The sequence below is a fragment of the Lolium perenne genome, chromosome 6, assembly GCF_019359855.2.
Source record: "Lolium perenne isolate Kyuss_39 chromosome 6, Kyuss_2.0, whole genome shotgun sequence".
Taxonomy (NCBI): domain Eukaryota; kingdom Viridiplantae; phylum Streptophyta; class Magnoliopsida; order Poales; family Poaceae; genus Lolium; species Lolium perenne.
The window spans coordinates 150870703-150895481 of record NC_067249.2 but is presented as its reverse complement, the minus strand read 5'-3'; the positions used below and the strand labels follow the sequence as shown (position 1 = coordinate 150895481).

Here is a 24779-nt window from a genome sequence, read left to right as displayed (position 1 = left end):
TTCGGGTGGTCGCAGGGATCGTCGCAAGAAAAGGAAAGACCGCAGTTAAGATGACAACAGCTTGGTAGCCGTTGGATATTCTGATCGACAAGATGATCGGTATGATGATAGGCGAGATGATCGACAGGACGGCAACCAGAGCAACTCTGGGAACCGCGGCAACTACAAACCGCGACCTCAAAGGACCCCCGAGTTACCCTTCACTGAGCAGATAAACGCTCCTTGCTACATGCATGTGTATATCGATTCTAAAGATAACAAGAAAAAGTCGAGTCACCTGCTCAGAGACTGTCGATAGTTCATCGAGATGCAGAAGCTCATCCAGCAGCAGCATCAACCAATCCCACCGCCGCCCCCACCTCAGCACCAGGTCCAGCAAGTTCAGCCTCACAACCCCAACGAGTCCTTTCCGCCACCACGTGGGCAAATGAGTATGATTCACAGGACAGGTGTTTCGAGAAGGGAGATGAAGAAGCTCACCCAAGAAATCAACCTGGCGGAAAGCATTATGGCTAATATCCCTGAATATATTGACTGGTCATCTCAGAGCATTATGTTCAGCAGAGCAGATCACCCGATGACAATTCCAAAGCCGGGACATGCTGCCTTAGTAGTTGAGGCGCAGATTGGAGGATTTAAGATGAGCAAAGTTTTCATGGACAGTGGGAGCGGATTAAACCTGATATTCCTTGACACGATCAAAAGTATGGGAATTACAATGAGGATGCTAGAAGAAACAGATACATGTTTTCATGGGATCCTCCCCACCTCACCGGCGTACTCTATTGGCAAAGTTTACTTGAACGTTGTCTTTGGTAAACCCGACAACTTCAGGAAGGAAAAGATCGAGTTCGAGGTAGTGAACTGGGAATCACAGTACCACGCTATACTTGGAAGATCAGGTTATGCCAAGTTCATGGCTATGACGCACTACGCATACCTCAAGCTGAAAATGCATGGGAATAATGGAACAAACATCACGGTCTATGAAAGTTTCTCACGCTCGGATAATTGTGATCGGGAGTTTCAGAGGATTGCTATAAAATTCGGGTTAAGACAGGAAACTGTCGACTTCCCTTCAAAATCGTCAGCACCCGATAATAAGGAAGATGAACGTGTCAGGAAGATAAAGAAGAAGCCAGCCGACCCTGCTTTGGAAGCTTCGACAGTGAAAACATCGGCAGTTGATGGCGTAGCAGTTATAGAAGAAAACAAAACTTTGGCAATCGCCGCCAGAACTCCTGATGAAACCATTGATGCCTCCGAAGCCGCTGGCACAGTGGACAAGCTCGAAGATAAGAAGAATCCTTCTCTTGCTTAAGAAGGGACGGATAGCATTTAGTTTTTCTCTTTTCAGCAGGGCTCTTTTTCGCCCCTTAGTTTTTCGCCTACTTTATTAATGAAAACTTAAGTTTTGTTTCTTTGAAGCATTGCAGTAATTCGGGACACCCGAACCACATCATCATGAACTTTGTTTGCATGTTTCGGCAAACATTGGTGCGATGCAAAATACACCCACAGATTTCGCTCTAAAGCCTCTGAAACTACGAGTGCTACGATGCAAAATCAACGGGGACCTTGCTCTGTTCCTTTGCTATAGATGCCTCAAAGAGTGCCGCAGATAGCAAGGATCATGAAACATGTACGAAAACGACCCACGCTCGATACTTTAAATTACAGAAGTATCGAAAGAGCAACGGAGTCATCGGCACGTATAGCGCCACCGATCTATTCGGGAGCTGTTGTCAAGACACGCATCGGTTTAAAGCAAAGTTGCACATACAACGGGTTTTAGCAAGACCTGCAACACGAGTTGATCACTCAAATAATTTGCTGCCGACAAACATACGTATGCATCTTAATACAGATGTAAAAACGAGTAATTAAGATTTACTCCTTCAAAATTTGCCAACGGCACTAACACGGTAGAGGTACATGTACATACCCCTGCCGATAAAAATAATTCAACCTTAATCATCCGATCATTCGGATATAGCGAGTCACCAAGTCTTCTATTTACAAATAGGGACATGACTTTGAATTACTCCTATGGAGTCTCCTTTCCTTCGGATGCCGTTGAGGTTCCTTCAAATCTCTCGACAATAATGGCGGCAGGTAGGCCCCCCTTCGGGGAAAGCGGCTCCACATAACCTCCCGCATTGGAAATTGCTAGCAGGTCTACCGAAGGATAACGTGCAAGGACGAGGGCAAGTGTAGCTCTAGCTCCTGCAAGAAGTTGTGCCCGAACTAAACTTCGGATCTTCTTGGCGTTACTAAATTCTGACAGTAAAGTCAACAGCGTGGGAGGGACCGCGTTCAGAGGGAACATCGTCTTCCAGATTACCCTCAACCCTTTATAACACTTGTCAAAGAAACGGTGGACTTGCTGGACCCGGTCTTGGAACTTTGCGACAGTGGAAGCCTTCGAGTGTTCTTTCCAGAAAACTTCATCTGCTGATGATAGTTGGGTCAATGCGTTTACACGTTCGTGAATCCGTTTGTTCTCCTAGGCTGGGTTCAGAGCTATGACTAGCAAAAGAAACGACGGAAGATAAGAAAATGCATTTCATGGAAAAGCAAGGAGCAAGAGGGCAAGGGCGCTTACAGTTCAAACTTTATGTGGCTCTATGCAACTCAGTAAGAGCGTAGCGCTCTGCGTCAGCCGCAAGCTCGCTCTTCTTCCTGATAATAGCAGCCAATGCGTAAGTACTGCGCATATCCTTTTCCATCTAAGCGATTCGATCCTTCATGCACTGGAGTCGATCAGTCTCAGAACGGGAACCCGAAGAATCATCAGTAAACGCATGCACAGGAAAAACCTGCAAAGCATTGTTAAAAAGCATGATGGATTATATGGATTCAACACTGGAATTTACTCCCATCGGAGTGTGCAAAAAAAAGTGTTATAGCAAGAATACACTGGCAACATTGCCAGTATGAAATTCGTTACAACCATGGAAGTCTTATGACAGGACATTGTTCTAATTGTGCAAGATTACAAGAATAAAATCAGGGGGCCTGGGTCTGGTTTGACAAACTTGGACCGATGGACGATTTCCTTGCTGAGACCAGCTCGAGGAGCTGGCGAGCACACTTAAGAGCCGAGGTTTTAAAGGCGCCCAAGTCAACAAATCGCCCATCTTGTTCTTTCGGTAGCTCTTTGGACATCTCTTCAATATTTTCTTTGAAGCCATGACCCATCATAAGTTGGAAGGCTAGGAGGGCACCATAAGTACGCGAAGTTCGTTTGAATACCTCGATAACCTCCTTTGTGTTGACGGCAAAAGCGTCAATCAGTTGTCCCAAGGTCTTGTTTTGATCGATCTTGGGGAAGATCATCAAGTGCATCCTTGCCATGGCTCCCTTACCCTTCTGAAGGAGGTCCTCAACGAGGTGGTGAGACGCGAGGGTCATCGACAGAGCATTTGCCGGAGAGTTGCTCGGGAGCTTGTCCAGAGCCTCGACAGGAATATCAGCAGCTTCTGTAAAGAACGAAATAAGAGGAGCTCGTTAACTAAGGAATTGGATTCATAAAAGCAATAATCGGTGAGAGAACAAAAAGAGGATTACTCAGCAAGGCCAAGGAAGACTGGCGAAGAAGATCATCCTTCTCAATCACCCGGGCTTCAGTAGTTAACCTGGATGCCTCTTCGTCCTTCAGCCTCTTCTTCAGCCCTTCGAGTTCCTCCTTCAAGGAGTCAACCTCCTGACGAGCCTCGGCAGCCATCTTTATTGCGCCCTCCAACTTCGAGGAAGAGGACTTGACCTCCTTTTTGCAGTTGGGCCTTGTCAACTTCCAGAGAAGTATATTGGGAGGCGAAAGTTTCTAGAGATGATATGACAGCTCGCAAATCCTTAAAAATAAGGAAAAAATAGTTATCAGATGAAGAACCTAATCAAGGTCCATTCGGGAGATGTTGCATTAAAACAGAAAAAGACTTACAGGTTTCCCTGGAGGAGGAGCTGCGGCTGCGGCAGTCGAAGGAATATCCTTCCCCTTGGAAAGGGAAGAAGCGGTCGACATCTGGGCTGTGGGGGCTGCAGCAGGGGCTGAAGCCTCGGAAGCCGCGGGATTCGGCAGAACGGTGCTAGTTTTGGTCTTCTTGGGCGGAGGCTCGATGAAACCTTCGTCACTGCGAAAGTGAAAAATTGGCAAAGTTAAAAAGAGGATGCGAATGGCAAAGACAGAACACAAATTCTAGGAAAAGAAGCAAGGACTTACAGATCGAAAAGATCATCTTCGTCGGCAAAGCTGTCGGATGGTCTCTTCAAAGGCAGCGCTTCGGCCTCCTCCACAGTTGCATCAACAAAGGCAACACGATCAGCGTCGTCATCATGCATTGATCCCGCTGTGTCGCTAATATCATTGGCTGAAGACTGGGGATTGATAAAGATAGCTTCAGGGTTCATTGGGCCGGTCATCACGTTCATCTTTTGGGCTTGCGTTTTCTTCAGTATGAGATCCTACGGGGGCTGAGGAATCTCCTCTCTCGGAAGTATCGTTCGACAGGTCTTGCAAATGTTCAGGAGCTATGGGGATCTGTCGACGTAAACAAGTAAGGACAATGGTAGTCGCATTGATCAAGAGAAACAACACAATGAGAGTATGGAGGAAAAAAATTACCTCGATTGGCGGGTGATCAGCATCAAATGGTAGACGGGAAGACATCAGTGGGATTGAATCTTCCTGGCTGAAGTGAGTGAGGCGCCGGACTTCATCAAGCAGTTCCTTTTCGGATAATTCGGCGATATTTATCATAGTCTCATCCTTGGGACCCGAATACAACCACATCGGATGAGCCCTAATCATGATCGGCTGGACTTGATGCTTCAAGAACACATCGGCTACCTCCATACCTAACATGGTCTGACCATCGGCTTCTTTGATCCGAAGAAATCTGTCAAACAACTCGTCGACTGATGTTTTTTCATCAGGAGAAAGGATATTTTTCCAAGACTTCTTAGGTTTGGCTTCGAGAACATCGGAGAAGCGAGGCAGCTGGGATTCAATTGTTGTCGAGTCCCTAATGTAAAACCACTTCAACCTCCACCCTTGCACAAACTCTCTCATCAAAAAGTTGAAGTAGTTAACTTCTTTGCGAGCAACAAACCCAACTCCGCCAATGACAAAGGATCCGCCACTACTGTTGTACCTTTTCACGAAGAAAATCTTCTTCCACAAACCAAAGTGAGGCTCGATGCCCAAAAACGCTTCACAGAGGGTGATAAAAATAGCAAGGTGAAGGATTTAATTGGGAGTCAACTGCCACAGTTGGATCTCGTAAACTCGAAGGAGGTGATGAAGGAATTTGTGAGCAGGGAGTGAAAGACCTCGATATAAGAAAGATAAGAACATCACGGTAAAACCAGCGGGGGGATTGGGCCGTGAAATCACACCTGGGAGAATGACATTCCCCTCGCCAGTAGAAATTAATCCAAGGCTCCGAGCCTTCTTTTCGTCGCGCTTTGTGGTGGTAGACGCCGGCCAATCGCCGGGGTTGGGCCCAGCCGTGGAGCTCGACGGTGCTGGCGGCGCCGGAGCTGGAGGAGGAACATCTGGAGCGCCCCTTTTCAACGAATTTGGAGAAGCCTTTGCGGCGGCGCCGCTGCTCGCAGCACTGGTAGCAAGGGTGGAGTTCTTCTTCTTCACCATTTTGAGATCTGAGGAAGATCTGGAAACGGCGGCGGCGGCGCAGTGGTTATGGGTGAAGAAGATGAATGGAGAAGAAAAGGACGCAAGGATGGAGTATGGAAAGGGGAGAGTTTGCTCCGAAAGATTATAAAGTACAAGAAAAACTGAGGATTGAGCGGGCACGTGTCTCCAATTTATTAAGAGGGCTTCTTTTCATCATTAATCGCGGAAATCGAGGAGACACCTTGGTAACTGTACGCAAGTAGCGGTCATTTCTTAAAACGGAACCACGCAGAAGTAGGATGGGCCCAACAGGTCGTGTCCTGTCAGTCAGAATTGCAACAGTGATTGCGTCATCAGTGACATCGTGAAGCTCCCTTGAGGTATTCGAAGAAAAATCAAAACCATCGGGTGGTAAACTTGAGTCTACGCACGGATTGCAATCATCCGTACCTAGACACGGGGGCTACTCCCATCGGGAGCGCTGGACGCGCACCCGACAAACTTTTTTGCACTCCAGGATCATGCCCGGGGACTTGATTCTGTGTAGGGTAACGTTGTTTTGCCATCGGCAGTTAACCAGCAAAGCTGGGCACGTTGCTCAATATCCTTTACGCATTAAAATCTTACTTGGAAAATTGAAGCTCCGATGCAAATGTATCGGTTGGCCTATGAAGACCTGTCGAAAACTTCGGCAGAAGAAAACATTCGAGTGGCACAACTTGAGTCTACGCACGGATTGCAAGCATCTGTACCTAGACTCGGGGGCTACTCCCATCGGGAGCGCTGAACGCACACACGATAGAAGAAGATGATGCTATTGCAAGGTGGACAAGAACTATCAAGAGAGAAGAACATTCGGTGGAGGCATGCTTCAGTCTCTACCCGAAATATCTTCGGCTAGAGACTCGGGGGCTACTGACGTGGGCATTACCCTTCGGGTAACTATCGTGGTATCGTCACAGCATATGCCATGGGGTGGCTAAAGTCAAGTGGTTCCGGCCTATGGCCTACGGCGGTCTCCGGATGCGGGTATGAGCACGAGCGATACATCGACGTACCCAGGTTTGGGACCCTCATATGGAGGTAACACCCCTACTCCTGCTCTAGAGATGTATATGATGTATAGACAGTACAATGGTGCTCCTTGAGCTGTGGCCGGCTTGAGAGAGGGCTCGAGGTAGACGAAGGCCTCTCTCCCGAGTGGCTCTAAGTATGAAAGTGTCGAACGGATCGATCGGTCCCCCCAACGGGGGTGCTACTGAGGCTTATATAGTGTCTGGAACATTACAGAGAAGTCCCTATAAGCTATGGCGCCGGCTGAGCCGGCTCCGGCTTGGTCGCATGGTCCCGAGGCGCTCGGGGGGCCCCAGCTGTCGCCCCTATCTTGTCCTTCCTATCGCGGCCGACAGGGACAGGATGGTGCGAGCGACAGGCCGTAGGCCGGATCTAGCCTCCAGGCGTAGCTTGCGGCCCGTAGCGCCGCCCGTAGCCTGCGCCGCCCCAGAGAGCCAGACCATGATGGCCTGTCACCACGCGGATCCCTGTTGCTCTGCAGTGTTCCGGGATCCACGGGATTTGATGTCCTCGTGAACTTTGGCATCCGGATGACCATTCCGGAGCCTTCTCCTGCAAGCATCACCAACTCCTGGAGCCGTCCAGGGGAAAGATGAACCAAGCCGGATATGGCACGCTGAAGCCGGCCCAGACCATGGCACAACCGGCCATGGCCAAGCCAGCGTAGACCTGGTTCCAGTCGGCCCCAAGGCGGCCGACCACGACTCCAGCCGGCTGCTCCTCAGCCGGCCCTAAGCCAATTGTTCCCAGTCTTTTGCCATACCCGGGGTCTTCCCCCTGACAGGACTACAACAAATCTCTGCTAGAGGACACCAATTGCACGCTCGATGTCCTTTTGACAACCTTCTTCTTCCTTGACAAACTCCGCCTCCTTGGGAGGATGGGGCTTGATTGGCGAGGGGTGGTGTCGGCGGTGAGAGAGTTACGAGAGCGGAGGGGGATTTGCGACGAGAAAGCGGTGGGGTTCGCGTGTTCTCTCGCCGACAGAACGGGCCCATCTCCGCTTTTCTCTCGTCTGGACTCCTCGAGCGCACCCTCGATTGAATCCTGTGTTTAGCCGTATCTCGCACAGTCAGCAAGGCTCCCCTGCCACTCTGTCGCGTCAGCGCCTTAGGGCATCTCCAGCGGCGCGACGCATTTCGGACGTCGAAACGGACGCGTCGTGTCCGTTTGCGTCGGGCGAAATGGTCGAAATCGTCCGGGCGTCCGTTTGCGTCGGGGGTGGCTCCAGCGGCGCGACGCATATTTTTTTTTTCATTCATGCAACCATAATTTACATTAATAAAAAAACATAAAAAAGCCATAAAGGCGTGCTAAAAGTTGCTGCTGCCTACTGGTCGTCGTCGCTGACGAGGTTAATGAACTCCGGCGTCGGCCATGGAAGCTCGTACGCCGGCGGTGGAGGAGGTACCGCCGCATGGGCAGGAGGCTGTGGCCAGGGATCCCACGCCGCAGCAGCAGGCGGAGCGCGGTCGTTGGAACGCGTCGGCGTTGCCGGAGGAGTCGCCGGCCTCCCCTGCGCGAGCGCTGACTCCCGCAGCTGGATTGCGAGCCCCTCCCACAAACCGAGCTTGTTGAGCTCGTCCTGCGCGCTGTTGGCCAGTGCCATGGCAATGGCCTCATCCTCGGAAAGGTCCGGCGGCTGGGTCTCCGGATCCCACGCCGGCCCGCCGTCGTCGTGGTCGTAGTCGACCATGTCGACGTCCTCGTCCGCGTCCTCGTCCTCGTCCGCGTCCTCCTGGTCGTTCTCTTCTTCTTCTGCGACGATCTCTCGGTCGAAGAAGTCCACGTCGCCGAGGTAGCCAGCGCGGCGGCGCGCGTCGAACTCCCACGTCCCGAATGAAATCCAGTTGTAGGAGTTCAGCGCGTACGCCTGATCCTCCCGCAGATCCGGCGGCAAGATCGCTCGGCGGCGGCGCACCTCGTCCCGCCGCTCTCGGCCCTCGCGCGGCACGGGGGGGTGACCGGCACGCGCCGCGAGTTCAGGTACCAGCCCCCTCCCGGCAAGTTCGCGTCCGGCCATGGCACAAGCCGATTTTCCTCCCATAGCTGCCGCGCGAGGTCAACGCGGACGTACCAGCCGACTCGTGCCTTTTTGCCGGAACGCGAGCCGCTAGCCTCCTGGTCGTTTTTCGTCTTGCGGAACGGCCAGCATTTTTTTCCCATGGCGTCGGTGGGGTGGATACTGTGGGATTTGGCAATGGTTTGGTCGTGGAAATGGCCGCCGGCAGCGTCCATTTAAAAGGATCCGACGCCATATCGCCTTCAATGGCCTGCTAGTGCAACGTCTACTAGCTGCGCACGCTCGCGGAAGCCGAGGCACGCCATTAACACGGCCCTGCAAAGGCTGCAGCGCGCCGCCCGGAAGTAATGCCGCGGAAGACGAAGCAGTTGTGCCGCTGCCAGGCGGGCCCGTGCGAGGACCGAGCGGACACTTTGCGCGTCCGCGCAGCGTCCGCAGAGACGCAAACCTGGCGCATATTTGGGCCAGGTTTGCGTCTCTGCGGACGGCCCGGTCACTTGCGTCACGCCGCTGGAGATGGTGCACGACGTATTTTCGGTCACGGCGGACACAAACGGTCGCTCTGCCCTTAATCCTACATGGCACACCTTGCCCGGCACAACGCGTTGGAAAAGGAAGAAGGAAAGAGCGCTAGCAGGCAAAGCCCCAAAACCAGGAGAAGGCTTCCACTCCAATCAAGCCAAGCCCAAGGACCAGGGGTCAAGGGAAAAAGAGAGAGCTTGAGCGAGCGCGGCCGACATGGGGATCGTGGAGACGTAGGTGCGCGAGAAGCCCATCCGCACCTTCCTCGCCCGCCTCTCCAGCCAGTCCGCCGCCGCCTCCGCGGCGGCCGACGGCGACAGCGGCGGGGCCGATGGAGGCATACCGCAGCTCTCCTCCATCGCCAACTCCGTCGTCTCCCGCTGCTCAGGGTGTGCCCTACCGAACCGCAAATTTCGTTCCGGTACTAGTAGGGGTAGGGGTAGAAGCTTGATTGATTGAAGTAATACACTGTTTGCCCGTACGTCGCCTCGAATTGTCCACAACTGGGCAGCAAAAGCATGCTGAAACAAACCACACCGAATTATTGCTGGTTGTTTTCCCCAAGTTTGTTCGATTCATCTGAGGCATATGTTCGAATGCTCAATGGGTAGCTGAAATCAGCTTAATGCTCGGCACGTATAATTGGTAGCTGCTCCCTAATTTGATTGCCTTGATACCCTAGAAAAGGGCAGAATATTGCTTCAAAAAAAAGGGCAGAATACATTTTTAATCAATAAAAAGTAAGAAAGAAAGAAACAGCAGCTCCATTTCATTCTCGTCATTGCTGGAGGTTGAATTCGTAGTGATTCCATGGGCCTATCTGTTTGTGTCCCCATGAGTTCTGTGTGTTTCAGAGATTCACACGGTTTTGGTGTATGATCATTGACTTTTTTCTTTTCTTTGCCAGACACCATTGACTTTCTTGACATGCATCGGGTATACCTGTATTTATTGCTTGCTAGCTTGCACATTTAATTTATAAATTGTGTATATCTGGCAAGATCTGGCCTTCTATGGAAGGAATGGAGGAAGCAGCATAGGGAAAGAGCCGAAAAGGCTAATCAAAATTCAGGTGCTATCTAATCTAAAATTAGCTCATACAAAAAGGACAATGGGGCGGCTCTGTGATTGACTGTTAACACTCGATGTCGTCGTGGTGAACAGACAGATGCCATAGGATGGCTTAAGTTGGGGCCGAATGGACGCTAGAGGATTCGGGGGAAGGTTTGTGATCAGATGGGATGAACTTCCGGATGGTTTCCTCAAGAACTTAGCCGAGGCTAGAGGTTGAAGAAGAAAGACACAAGGAAGAACTCGCTCTAGATCACTTTCTTCATTGATTTTCACAGGTTACAGGTTTGTGTTTACAGAATCTCTCCCTCTGTGTTCCGCGCGTGCCCGTGAGGAGGGCTGCCCCCTCTCCTTATATAGGGGAGAGGGTGGCTTACAGGGCAAGAAACCCTAATGGCATCTTTGACTAGACAAACTACTTTACAAAGCTATTTTAATCATAGATGAGACCGGGGTCTCCTTTAATCAGGGATGCTGACGTCCTCCGGCTTCTTTCATCGTCATCCTCCTCTTTATCGTCAGCCCTTCGTTTAAAGCTACTTTGCTTAGCTCATCTTTGTCTTCTAGCTTTGGAGAGGATCTTTGACCAGTCCTGCCGACTTGCTCTGCTTTCCGGTAGCCCGGTGTCTTTCCTATCCGGTTCCGGTATACCTCTCCTGAGGATACAGGCTTAGCCCCGCTTAGCCAAACGCTTATCTTGTGCTCCGGTATAAACATTAAACCGGTATCTTGATGGCTCAAACCATCCGGTTTGGCATGCCTTTGGCATACCGGGGGTCATCCCCCCAACATTAGTCCCCGAAGCTGGTATAGTCTGGCGGATTCTATCCAACAGACCATGCCAGGTTCTCACGTCTTTGGATACCGGTTTAATCTATCCGGTGCTGGGCTTGGATCCGGCATCTTTGCCCGGATTTTCGTTATCTCTCTTTGCAAGACATCTTCCGGTATCTTATCCTCCGGCATCTTAGTCATTAAACACTTCCTCGGCGAAGTCGAGAATATCTTGGGCCCCGCGCCCGTCAGTGACATGCGCACTGTGACTGACTTGTCAGTGTCAGGGGTCACTTCCCTTCGGCTTCCGCGCGCGCATTAACTGCCTCATAGCGAATCCTGGCCTCCGCTCTAGATCCGTGTGCACTTCCCTGTGGCCTTCTATTTTTACGCGTGTATCGCCACGCCACGTGGTGGCCCGTGGAGCGAACCGTCGCGGCCCACGATCCGAACCACCGAGGCCCAGCGGTTTTCGGCCCACTTCTCCCTCTTTCCTTATAAGGCGAAACCGCTCCTTCTTCTTCCTCTTCTCGCATTCTCCACTTCTTCGTGCTTAGTGCTTTTGCCCTCTGCGCCTCCGTCGCTCCGTTCGCCGTTTGAGCTCCGCCGCCCGGTGAACTTCCGCTGCTGCTCCGCCGGACGCCGCTGAACTTCACCGCGTGAAGAACCTCTGCGGCACTCCTGTCGCAGTTGCGGCATTGGCGTTTCCTCGAGTTCTTCCTCACCTCGCCGTCGACGGACCTCCTCGCCGACCGTAGGCTCACCATCCCTCCGGCGAACCTCTTCTTCTGCAACTCCGCCGCCTCAGGTTAGGCCCGATACCTTTTTACCTCTTCTCTCTTAGCTTTCCAGATCTTGAGCCGGTAGAGTATTTATTCCCTCTTTATTTTGCTTTTTCTCTTACTCGTAGATCTTCGCGCGAGGGTCTTTCTGGGGAAAACTTTTTTTCGGTAGATCCCGGCGTCGCCCAGATCTATATGTCTAGCGAAGAGCCTCTTCCCACCTCCTCCTCTAGTAGCCAAGGCAGTAGTACTTCCGACGGGCTAACTGAAGATCTCGCCCGGATGGAAATGGAATCCAGCAGAGATCAAGAGGTCGGCACCTCCAGCCGGGCCCCCGGAAAGGATCTTTCCGGTATCACACGCGGAGCCTGGAGGGGTTCCGACGTGACTCAATATGAGATCGACTGGCTTTACCGGTCCAGGAGAATACCGGAAGGAGTCTCCTGCCGGCTTCCTCGTGACGAGATCGAACCGGCGCTTGAACCCGGTGAGGTCGTTGTTTTCCTTGCTCACTTTGAGCGTGGCTTCGGCCTTCCTGCCTCCGATTTCTTCCGCCAATTCCTTGATTTCTATCGACTCCAACCTCACCACCTTCCCGGCAATGCCGTTTTTTACCTTTCTTGCTTTGTGGCCTTCATGGAAGGCTACATCGGCATCCGTCCCGCTCGCGAGACGTTTGCACGCTTCTTTTCTCTTCGGATCAACTCGGTCCAGGGCAAGGACATTCCCAAGCCCAAACCCCCCGTACAATGCGGGTCTTGTATCATCGGCTCCCGCCAAGGGAGCCCTTTTTTAAGTTCAACGGCCTCGAGTCTTGCCGGTTGTGGCAGACAACGTTCTTCTACGTGAAGAACAAGAGCGCCACTGACCTCATCAACTTGCCGGCGTTCAACCCGGCGCCGCCCGCCAAGATTAACTGGAACTACAACCCTGGTACGGATCACATAGAGACGAACCGGGTGGTACGCTTCATGTTGAAGCTGATGAACGAAACCAACATTTGCTCTGACGATATCATCCGCACCTTCATCAGCCGCCGGGTGCTTCCCCTCAAGCGTCGCGTTCACAAGATGAGCGAGATGTACGGCCCCGGCGATCCCACCAAGATCACCGGCCTGCCCTTGAGCAAGGCAGATGTAGTCCTGAAGGCTAGCCAAATATGCCAAACGGACATGCCGGTTGATTGGGAATGGGGCCTCTGTCCTCTCAGCTCCAAAAATCCTCCGTCCCAAGAAGTAAGAAATTATGCGACTCGGGTCATTTTACCGGTAACTTTATACTACGGCTAACTATTTTTCTTGCTTGTTTCCAGGCCAAGGACCGCTTCCCCCGCATCGACTCAGACCGGCGAGGTCCTTGCCAGAAGCGTGCTCTCGACAAGTTCGACCCGGACCCTTTCATTCACTGGCAGGATCTGAAGATGGGCCGGACTCCAGCCTCGCGCCTCGGCAAATCTCCGCCGGAACCAGCCGGTTCGTCTGACGACCTGACCTTGCTTGAGGTAGCTCTTCTGTTTGATCTCTCATATTCTTTTGTTATTGTTCTTCTGTAGACATTCCCTCAGCCAACATCAACCCACAGGTCCATGAGCACGCTACCCCGCTGCAGGTCGAGGTTGGCCAGGAGTTCCTGGACAAACTTATGGCCCCAGGCCAGAAGAACAATGCTCCGGCTGCTGACGCCGGCCCTAGCCAAGCTCCTCCTGCCAAACACCCTCGGACTGAAGTCCTTGGGGGAAAGCAGGTAGGCACGAAGCGCTACAAGCACAAGAAGATGCCGGTTTCTTCCGGGTAAATTTTTTACTTCTCTTTTTGTATGTTTTGTTCTTACCAAGTTCCTTTCCGGTTGCTTTTTTCCAATTCGTCCTTTTTCTCTCTTTCAGCCCTGCGCTTGAGCTTGGCTCCAAGCCGGAGGGCTCTGCCGGCTCCGCAAGGACCTCAACTCCTCCTCCTCACTCAAGTCCGGCACCATCTGGTGCCGGCAACACCTCTGCCTCCCCTCCGGGAGGCACTACAAGTTCGGGGCGCGCGGCCCCTACACCTCCTGATCACCGCGCGGAGGAGGATCTCACCTCCCCTCCTGAAACCCAGGACACCGGCGCCAGCAACACCGGCGCCGACGACATAGATGCCGGGCAGGCGGAACCTCTGGTTCCTCCTAGCCCGAAGAAGAAGAAGAAGCAGCCAAGCTCTTCCCCCAGCAAGACCGCGCCGGACACTTCCGCGCCGGCCTCTTCTGCACCGCTACCGGAAGCTCTCACCCTCGAGCCTACCGGGACTACACCGACATCGTCGCCAAGCCAAGGGCCTCCCGCGGCCAAGCCAAAACCGCCGCCGACGACCCCCAAGATCACCCAGTTCCTCAAGCCTGGGGCGTCCCGCGGAAAGGCTGTGGATGGCAGCGCATCAACTGGCTCACAGCCTTTAGTGCTGCATGTCGGGCCTGCCGCCGCTGCGGCCCCGTAAAAACCTTCCGGCCTCCTGGGCCGAATTGTTGAGCTGAAACGTGAGGGCAAGGACCTGGGCCACCTTCTCCCTTATGCCCAAAAATGGAACGATGCGGACATCTCTGCATCCACCCGTGGCTTGGGGAAGGACCGCCTTCCAGCGCCAGATCCCGCTGGGCCTCGGTCCACTGAAGAACACTTCATGCGGCTCAAGCGTGCCGTGAAGGAGTTCGACAGTGCGTGGTACGACGCCACCAGCAACGTGGTGGTAAGTTTCGCCAACCTTCTTGTAATTTATGTTGATGCCGGTTTCTTTCTTTCCGGATCTTGTCTATCCTCCCAGTCCCCGAGTTTCGTGTTGAGAGCGTAGCTCTTAGCGCGAAACTTAACTAGAAACGCGTGAAACCGGCATAGCCAGTCCCCGAGTTTCGGGTTAAGATCTTTGTTTCTTTCTTTCTCACAATTATCTTCCTTTGAACAGAGCACCGCGGATGCCCGGAAGCAGCTCTTCGAGGAGCTTCTGTGGGAGCATCGGGACCTTGCCGAGGCCCACAGCCACTGCCAAGGTTTGTTTCCTTTCTTTTCCTCCGGCATCTTTTCACCGGAATGTTTTCTTCTTTGATACTTACGCATCTTTTGTTCAACAGCTGTTCCGGAAGCTACCATCGAGGCCCTCAAGGACCAGATTGCCACGCTTCAAGGTATCACTCTTTCTTTTCCGGTTAACCCATTCTTTTTTCATTTTATCAGTTGCCACTTGCTAACACCCTTCTTTCCGGTATCTAGGCGAGAAAGAGCATCTCATCAAGGAGCACCACGAGGCACTGGACGTCTAGAAGACCGCCTCGAGGGAGCTTAAGGAACAAGCTATGCAAGCCGCGCTCCAGCATGACCAAGCTCTGAAGGATGCCTAGGCTGCACCGAGGCCAGGCTGGCGGAGGTCGTGGAGGATGCCACGAACTCCAACACGGTGCTGACGACGGAGCTGGAGGAGGAAAGGAAGGCGCGGAAGGCAGCGGAGCACCTTATTGAGGTCATGACCACTGATCATAAAGAATATGATCGGCTGGTTATGCAGATTGATGCGCTGGCTCTCCGTAAGTCCTTGCCTTGTCCCTTCTTTCGCTTATAAGCTTTCTCCTTTTGAAAATGTATCCGTGTTCCTTTTCCTTCCGGCATACTGCTTTCCGGTATCTTGTGCTTATGCTTTTCCCTTCTTCCTGTAGAACACTTCCCGGACTCCCAGGCACACGCCGTGAAAAAGGTGATGGAGGATCGGGTGGCGCGGAAATTTCCCAATATGGACGCGCACTGGGACGGGTACGACTATCTGGTCGCCCTCTCCGCTCGAGTCCAACACATGCGCTCAGTGGACCGCACCCTTGTCGATCTACCGGATGCTGCCATCCAAATCTTCAAGGTGTTGTGGCCGGAAGAAGCCATGCCGGCCAACGTCACCCTCACCGCCAACCGGCTGAAGGAAGCAGGGCGCCGGATTCGTGAGTGGCAATGCTCTGCAGCTCGCGCTGGAGCTGACACCGTGCTTCGCTCCGCGTGCTCCTGGTATCCGGAGTTGGATCTGGACGCACTCCAAGGCGTACGCCAAGATGCTCCTACCGACGTGGATCCGGTTCTTACCGCAAAGCGGCAGGATCGGGCCTACCGGCTTGCTCAGTATGCCGAGGTCCGCACCTTCATCCCTCCCCCTCCTGATGTCAAGGACTACCTCAGCGATGAGGAAGAAGAAGAGGGAGATGAAGATGAGGATGCCGAGGATGTGCTGCCGGAAGCTCCCGAGGCCAGCGCTGCTCCCCCTGAAGCCCCCGTTACCGGTGCTGCTCCACCTGACGCCCCCGTTGCTTGAACGAATTTATCTGCTCCTGCTTGCTTGATAACAGAACTTGTTAAATTCTACCCCGGTATGCCGGGGTTTATGATGTAAGCTAAAACTCATCCTTTTGGTTTGTTGGTACAACAATCTATGCCGGTGTTTTGCACATCGGTAACCTATTAAGTTATGTTGGTTTGCTACTTAGCACTTTGCTTATTGTTTCAACTTTTGTCTTGCACTGCAATTATTCCGAAACTGTTTCCGCATCCACCCGATGCACACTTGGCTCTTTTGCTTTGGCTCTGCCTACCTTCTCTGGGCGTTTTTGGCGTATGAGCACAAAGTTCTTTCACCAAGCAAGCATTTTCTTGAACTTAGAAATAACTCGAAATTTTTGCAAAGAACCGGTATAACCGGGGTTAGTTAAATTTTTCCGGATTGTTCTTTCCCGCTCTCGCTCTTCGTAGTTCATGTGCTTATCCCCTACCGGTTTATCTTGCTTGCCATGAAGCCGGGTTGCGGACAGCAGCAGAGTCGAAGACTCCGGTAGGGTTTAACACACTACTAAACCGGAAAGAAAAAACGCTCAATAAGCAACCGGTAAACTGAAAAAATAAACAAGTTACATGCAACCTTAGTGGGGTAGTCCTCGAGATTCATTCAAGGTTCCGACATCTTTTATTCATAGCAATTAAGGTACAAAAAGGAACTTCTTACACCACAACTTCAAGAGTAGAAAGGACGCAACAGAGCTCTTTAAGTAATAGGCATCATTGTGGAGAGCCTTGCTCACAATGAAGGGTCTCCTCTCCGGATTTGTCCGCCTTTCCTTTCTTCCATTCCTGCGCATCAATTAAGTAATAGGCATCATTGTGGAGAGCCTTGCTCACAATGAAGGGTCCTTCCCATGGGGGGGACAGCTTGTGCCGGCCTTCAGTGCGCTGCACTAGGCGTAGCACTAGGTCCCCTTCCCGGAATACTCTCGGGTTAACCTTCCGGCTGTGATAGCGTCTGAGGTTTTGCTGGTAAATGGCTGTTCTTGCCAATGCTAATTCTCTTGCTTCTTCTAGCAAGTCCACATCATCTTCTCGGGCCTCCTTTACCTCTTCTTCGGTATAGAGTTGTACCCTTGGCGAATCATGGAGAATGTCGGTTGGTATGACCGCTTCTGCTCCATAAACCATGAAGAATGGAGTGTATCCGGTAGACCGGTTTGGAGTTGTTCTTATACTCCACAGTACTGATGGTAGCTCATCGAGCCAACACCCCGGTGATTTTTCCACCGCATCAATGAGTCTTGGTTTGATACCGGAAAGTACCAAAGCTTTTGTTCTTTCAACTTGGCCATTGCCTTGTGGATGCGCTACTGAGCACAAATCCAACCGGATGTTGTTGTCTTCACAAAATCTTTTGAACTCACCTTGAGCAAAATTTGTGCCATTGTCAGTGATAATGCTATGCGGGTAGCCATACCGCAAGATAACATCTTTTAAGAACTTGACCGCTGTGTGCCCATCACACTTTGCAATGGGTTTCACCTCTAGCCACTTGGTGAATTTGTCCACCATAACCAAGATGTGGGTCATGTTTCCCCTTGCGGTTTTGAACGGGCCAACCATGTCTAGGCACCAAACGGCAAACGGCCAAGTTAGCGGTATTGTCTTTAAACCGGATGCTGGGGTATGGTTTTGCTTGGCGTACCTCTGGCACCCGTTGCATTTTCTTACCATATCTTCCGCGTTTTGCAAAGCCATTGGCCAATAGAACCCATGCCGGAATACCTTTGCCACCAGCGCCCTTGATGACGCGTGATGCCCACATTCTCCTCGGTGAATTTCCTCAAGCATTTCTTTTCCCTCTTCCGGTTCCACACACCTTTGGAGGACACCGGTAACACTTCTCTTGTATACCTCGCCATTGATGATGGTGTAAGCCTTGGACCTCCTCTGGATCCTTCTAGACTCATTTTCGTCAACCGGCAAGGTGCCGTTGATCAGGAATTCCTTAATAGGTTTAACCCATGATGGTGCCTCCCGGACTAGGAACACCGGTACGTCTACGTCCATGCTATCCACCAGCATTGCTTCTTCCGGTATGGGCACAGCAGTCCCCGAGCTTACCGGAGCAGTCCCCGGGTTCCCTTCGTCGATATCCATTGGTGCAACATGTGACTCCGGTACAAAAATTGATTCCGATTCCGGACTCGGTTTGATCGATGGTACTCTTAAGTGAGCTAAAGCTATTCCGGGAGGAATTTCTTGCCTAGATGAGCCCAGCTTGGACAAAGCATCCGCGGCTTCATTTTCTGCGCGCGGCACATGGTGAAACTCACACCCTTCGAAGAATCCGGCAATCTTTTGCACGTGAAACCGGTACGAGGCCATGTTGGCATCTTTTGCATCCCAATCCCCGGAACACTGCTGTACCACAAGATCTGAATCTCCGTAGCAAATGATCCGGTGTGCACCGATTTCTTTTGCGACCTTAAGCCCATGGATCAAAGCTTCGTATTCAGCGACATTGTTTGATGCCCTGAAATGCACTTGTAAAACATACCGAAGATGATCTCCCTTTGGTGAGGTGAGCACCACACCGGCACCTAGACCCTCTTTGAGTTTGGATCCGTCAAAGTGCATCTTCCAGTACTCTACCCTCTGGTCTGAGGGCTTGTATTGCATTTCCGCCCAATCAACCAAGAAATCAGCTAAAGCTTGTGATTTTATGGCATCGCTTCTTTCATATACCGGCACATACGGTGATAACTGAATTGCCCATTTTGCAATCCGGCCGCTGGCGTCTTTATTGCACATGATATCGGAGATGGGTGCCTCACTCACCACCTTCATGGGGTGCTCCTCAAAGTAGTGCTTGAGCTTCGTGGCGGCCATGAACACGCCATAAGTCATCTTCTGGAAGTGCGGGTAGTTTTGCTTCGAGGAGGAGAGCACTTCGCTCAGGTAGTATACCGGCCTCTGCACGGTTTTTCCTTCCTCTTCTCGTTCTACTACAACTACAACACTAACCACCCGGTTCGTTGCTGCTATGTAAAGCAACATGGGTTCCCTTTCTAAAGGTGAGGCCAAGATTGGGGCCGTTGCAAGCATGGTTTTTAGCTCTTTAAACGCCGCGTCTGCCTGAGGGGTCCAGACGAACGTATCGGATTTTTTCATTAGAGCGTATAATGGCAAAGCTTTCTCTCCTAGCCTGCTTATGAACCGGCTTAGCGATGCCAAGCTTCCGGTAAATTTTTGCACATCTTTTAGTTCTCGTGGGATAGTCATTCTTTCTATTGCCCGGATTTTTACCGGATTGACTTCAATGCCCCGGCTTGACACAAGGAAACCGAGCAGCTTGCCGACAGGGACACCGAAAGTGCATTTTGCCGGATTAAGTTTCATCCGGAACCGTCTTAGGTTATCGAATGTTTGCCGGATGTCACTGATTAAGGTATTCTTTACCTTAGTTTTTATCACAATGTCGTCTACATAGACTTGCACATTCTTTCCGGTTTGATCAAACAAGCATTTTTGCATACAACGCTGGTACGTTGCACCAGCGTTGCGCAAACCAAAGGGCATAGTGACATAGCAATAAGCCCCATGCGGGGTAATGAACGCAGTTTTTATTTGATCTTCCTTTTTCAAGGGAATTTGGTGGAAACCGGAATACGCATCCAGAAAGGACAACAACTCACACCCAGCAGTTGAATCAATCACTTGATCGATCCGCGGCAAAGGGAAAGGATCTCTTGGGCAAGCCTTGTTTAGGTTGGTGTAGTCGATGCACATGCGCCATACCTTTGGAGCTTTTGCCTCCAGGTTCTCATCTTTTTTCTTTTCGACCATTACCGGATTGGCCAGCCACTCTGTGTGCGTGACCTCCACAATGAATCCGGCAACGAGCAGTTTGGTCACTTCTTCTCCAATAATCTTCCTCCTATCTTCAGCGAACCGGCGCAAGGGTTGCCGCACCGGCTTGGCGTCTTTCCGGACATTTAAAGAGTGCTCAGCCAGCTCCCTCGGAACACCCACCAAGTCATCAGTTGACCAGGCAAAGATATTCCGATTCTCACGGAGGAAGCTGACGAGCGCATTTTCCTATGCTTGATCGAGTCCGGCACCGATGCGAACGGTGCGCTCTGGGTAAGCCGGATCCAGCACAATGTCCTTTGTTTCATTTGTCGGCTTGAATGCCGGTGAGCCCAAGCTTCCACTCATTGCCGCTAAGCTCAACTGTGAGGACTGAGCCAACGCAACCGCGGTTTGCATTCTTATTTTTTCCTCCGCGATCACCAGCGATTCCGCTAGGTTTGATCCGGCAGATGCTGTTTCCAGTGAGACCTTATAGTTCCCCACCACAGTTAAGGGTCCACGAGGTGCCGGCATCTTCATCTTGAGGTAAGCTGTATGAGTCGTAGCCATGAAAGCTGCCGATGCTGGTCTTCCAGCAACGCATGGTAAGGACTATCTAGGTCCACCACCTCAAACTCAACATTTTCAACCCGGCAATTGTCACGTCCTCCAAACGATACGTCCACCCGAACTTTTCCTACCGAGCGCAGGACAAGCCCGGAACGATTTCGTGGAACGTTGTACGCGTTGGCTGAAGCATGTTTTCTGTTATGCCCAGCGTATGCATGGTATGCTTGTACATGATGTTTATGCTGCTGCCGTTGTCTACCAGCACCTTGCTGAATTTTACTCGAGTTTGCGGCCCTTTCATGATTGGGTCCACAACAAGAGCGTATCCACCCGGATTCGGTATGATTTTGGGGTGATCCTTAAATGACCAGGTAATTTCCTGATCTGACCACAGCATGTATCTGGGAACTGCCGGCATCACGGCGTTTACCTCCATGGAGCGGCGATGCACACTTTGCCTGTCTGTCGGCTCAGTGACAAAGACAACACAGCACAGATGCGGGTCCTCGTAAACATTCCGGCCTAAAGGTGCCGGTGGAGGTGGTTGATCATTGTTTTGCTCCACCCGGTTAACTTGCTGGTATCGTTGCCTGTCTGGCTGAGGTTGTACTGGTAAAGCATTTGCTCCGGTGAGTGGTGGCGGTGGTGATAGTTGTTGCTGACGCAGCATATCTTGCGATGGCGGCAACACTGTTGAGCACCCTTGTGCTTGCGCGTCCTTTACTGCTCCCTTTTGCATCAAGTACTTGGTCCAAGAACAATCCTTCGTCAGGTGGTTTGACGGGTGATCCGGGTTCGGCGTGTGCCACCGGCAAGGTTGATCCATGGCGGCTTCCATGGTGTATTTTACGGGTTCCTGCCAATTCTTTTTCTGGCCCCAGGGCTTCTTTTCGACCCACTGCTTTTTAGGACCCGCCCATGGCTGCGATCCGGTTTTTTGCCTTTGGCTGCCGCCGGCATCATAATTTTCTTGCACGACAGCAACATGCTGCGGAGCGTACCTTCGATCCGGGAAATCTTCCCTTCTCTTGTTGTTCCGGTTGTCCCGGTATTGTTCCTGTCGCTGCTGAGGCGGGTTTGACTGCTCCGGCTCAGCTTGTACTGCTGGTTGCAATGGGTCTCCCAATGCATAGCTATCCGCCACACGTATCATCTCTGCCAAGGTTGCTGGCATGCTTCTCTGCAGCTTTTGCCATAGCGGTGATCCTCTCCGGCATCCTTGACTGAACCAAGCAATTGCTTGTGCTTCAATCACTCCTTCACACGTGTTTCTTGTTGAGTTCCATCGGGTAAGATAATCCCTGTCTGTTTCACCGGCACGTTGCTGGCATAAAGCGAGCTGTTGGGGCCGGTTTGGCCTCTTGTAAGTGCTACTGAAGTTGTTCACGAAGGCTTCCTCAAAGTCCAGCCATCCGTTAATGCTTCCTGCCGGCAAGTTGTTAAGCCAAATCCGTGCAGGGCCTACCAGGTAGGACGGTATGATTCTCACCGCCCAACGCCGGTTTACTCCACCACCAGCTACATAAACAGCTGTGACATAGTCCGCCAGCCAATCTTCCGGCTTGGTCGTGCCATCATACTTTTTGTGTCCCGGGGCAGCTGGAAATTGCGTACCGGTGGCTCTTCTCCCATGATCCGTGGGCCAAAACATTTCGGGCCAGGAGGACCCTCAGATTCGATCATTTCGGAAAGATGTACCCTGTCCAGCCTGTGCCTCGCATCCTGGTTCTGCAAACATCTTTCCCCCAGGCGTTCCCCCAAAGGGTTCCGGTAGACTCTGGGCGCTCTTGTTCGTTCTACTTCGGAATCTCCCTCTCCGTATCGTTCCGGTTCCGCGGCTCTTGCCTGCTGGTACCTTGGTGGTGGCATTTCCTCATACGCTGCCCTTGCAGCTCGATAATTTTGCCCGGTTTCATATCTACCGGCATGATTGTTTCCGGCATAGCCTCCTCTGGCGTAGCCTCGACCTGCCCCTTGGCTTTTTCTACCGGCATCGTGTTGCCCGGCTTGTTGTTTTCCGGCAAGAACCGGATCGTACACAGTCATCTGCAGTGCGTTCATCTCTTTTTCTCTTCTTCTGTCCGGGTGGGGGGACGATGCCTGCCCATGGGACTTGCTTCCAGCATTCTTTGTTGAACGCGCGGATTTCAAGGCCGCAACCTTGTTCAGCTTAGCCAGCTGTTCAGCATTCTGCTGCTCAATAGTTTCCAGCAGCTCTCTAACACGCTCCTGCTGTTTTGCCAAAGCATCTCCGGAAAGCGATTCACATAGCTCTACTGCAGCTTTAGCAACTTTTATAGTTTTATCCGGGCTACTGTACTTAGGTTTTTCCACGATGCTAACAGATGCAGAGGTACTTTTGCCGGCAAGAACTTCTTTGCGCAAATCCTGATCTAGGTTGTGAGCTTTAAGCCGGTTCTCCGTTATCCTAGCAGCATGAGCGCTAACAGAAGCAAAGCCATGGGCAGCGTTATACTCACGTAGGGTTAGGTTCAGCTCGCGCTGCGCCTGGATGATGTTCGCGCCGCCAGAAAGCAGCGTCTTGCGCGTCGCCTCCAGCTGCGCTTGAGCCGCAGCCGGGTCGATATTCTGCGCGATGGGCGTTGCCAGCACGTTCATCGCCGCTTGAAGTGATGTCTCCGGTGGTGCGGAAGATGCTCCCGCAGCGCCTGCGTCGCGCTCCAGCGGCGGCTTGGCTGCGCGGGTCGGTGCCGCACGGCCAGCACCTTCATCCACAGCTTCTTTTCCTGCACCAACCACGCCAGTCATCATTACCTCGACGCTGCCAGCGACGCGGCCAGCACAGAGCCACCTTTGGGGGTCCGGCGCCACCAACACCGGCGAAAGGCACTGGCGCACGGGGACGGTGCCGAAGTAGACGCGGTGACTGCCGAACTCGATGGTGCGGCCGTTGTGCGGGAACTTGCCGCCGTTGGCGAAGCAGCCCGCGTTGTCGTTGATGAAGTCCATGTCGTAGATGCGCTGCTCGAGCGCGGACACCGTACGCTCGCCGGCGACCTCAAGGATGCCCGCCCGAATGTGAACTCCTGCAAGCGCCACTTCATGCCCCACGGTGGGCGCCAACTGTCGTCGTGGTGAACAGACAGATGCCATAGGATGGCTTAAGTTGGGGCCGAATGGACGCTAGAGGATTCGGGGGAGGGTTTGTGATCAGATGGGATGAACTTCCGGATGGTTTCCTCAGGAACTTAGCCGAGGCTAGAGGTTGAAGAAGAAAGACACAAGGAAGAACTCGCTCTAGATCACTTTCTTCATTGATTTTCACAGGTTACAGGTTTGTGTTTACAGAATCTCTCCCTCTGTGTTCCGTGCGTGCCCGTGAGGAGGGCTGCCCCCTCTCCTTATATAGGGGAGAGGGTGGCTTACAGGGCAAGAAACCCTAATGGCATCTTTGACTAGACAAACTACTTTACAAAGCTACTTTAATCATAGATGAGACCGGGGTCTCCTTTAATCAGGGATGCTGACGTCCTCCGGCTTCTTTCATCGTCATCCTCCTCTTTATCGTCAGCCCTTCGTTTAAAGCTACTTTGCTTAGCTCATCTTTGTCTTCTAGCTTTGGAGAGGATCTTTGACCAGTCCTGCCGACTTGCTCTGCTTTCCGGTAGCCCGATGTCTTTCCTATCCGGTTCCGGTATACCTCTCCTGAGGATACCGGCTTAGCCCCGCTTAGCCAAACGCTTATCTTGTGCTCCGGTATAAACATTAAACCGGTATCTTGATGGCTCAAACCATCCGGTTTGGCATGCCTTTGGCATACCGGGGGTCATCCCCCCAACACTCGAAAATGGAGGGGGGGGGGGTTAATAATAGCTAGTTGGAAGAGCAGCTCCATTTTATTCTTGTCATTGTTGGAATTTGAATTTATAATGATTCAGCAGGCCTCAGTTCTATGTGTTTCAGGGATTCACATGGTTTGGTGTATGACCATTGACTTTTTTTTGGCAGAGACCATTAACTTTCTTGAAATGCATCGGTTATACCTGTAATTATACTTTTTACCCTGCACATTTAATTGATAAATTGTGCATCTGGTAAGATTCAGCGTTCTATGAAAGGAATGTATGGACCAGCATAGGAAAAGAGCTGAGCAGCCTAATCAAAATTCAGGTGCTATCTAAAATTAGCTCATATAAAAAGGGCAATATGGGCGGCTCTGCGATGGACTGTTATCACTCG

The 24779-nt window shown here is 51.9% G+C and overlaps 1 pseudogene; it reads left to right on the top strand.

Moving 5' to 3' along the window:
* The first annotated feature begins 9470 nt into the window (after window positions 1-9470).
* Window positions 9471-24779, top strand: part of LOC127307203 (uncharacterized) — a 29483-nt pseudogene continuing 14174 nt past the window's right edge.